This window comes from Artemia sp. Qi Xiang Cuo, chromosome 7 (assembly GCF_049724085.1).
Source record: "Artemia sp. Qi Xiang Cuo chromosome 7, ASM4972408v1, whole genome shotgun sequence".
NCBI lineage: Eukaryota > Metazoa > Arthropoda > Branchiopoda > Anostraca > Artemiidae > Artemia > Artemia sp. Qi Xiang Cuo.
Genome location: NC_142800.1, coordinates 77,137,106 through 77,137,818, shown reverse-complemented (window position 1 = coordinate 77,137,818; position 713 = coordinate 77,137,106).

Here is a 713-nt window from a genome sequence, read left to right as displayed (position 1 = left end):
TGAGTATAACTATGCGAGGACTACCTCGCATCTATTGAGATGTTCAAGGAAACATTTTTGAAGCTAGGAAAGCGTCTTTTTTTATCTGTTTTGATCTTGCAAGAGGAGAAAGCTTTATGTTTGTCCACCCCGTGAAAATCTTTGGAGAAATTTGATAGTTCATTTAATCAGAACAAACCTCAAAACTAAAAAATCTAATTAGAAAAAAAACTCTAATTAGAAAACAGAATATACTTGGAACAAAATATAATACCGTAATTCCCTTAAATGCACTTAATTTGTCATGACTACCTTCAGCTTCTGCAGGTTTGGCGATTCAGCGAAACGCCAGCGTTTGTAGATCTACTGAGCGCATTTTGACAGCCGAGCCGATCCCTCTCTCAATATCAGTAATATGGTACATATCAAGGGAAAGAACAAAATGTCTTCAAATTTCATAATAGCATAGAGAAATTCATCTGGGGCTTCAGAAATGATCGCTAGTCTCCCTTCACTCCTGGGAGTATTTATGACTCGGCTAACAATATGGGCATTGCGGGGTGACAGCTCCCCTCTTATTGAAGAGCAAAATTTTTTTGTGCAACTTAGGAGATTAAATTCATATGCTTACCGGCACAAATGGTGGAGAGCTAGGGGTATCATGACTACCACCAGGAAATTTCCTAAGTAAACAGGGAGTACTATCAGGAGCATTGCCTTTACCGAAATTTAAT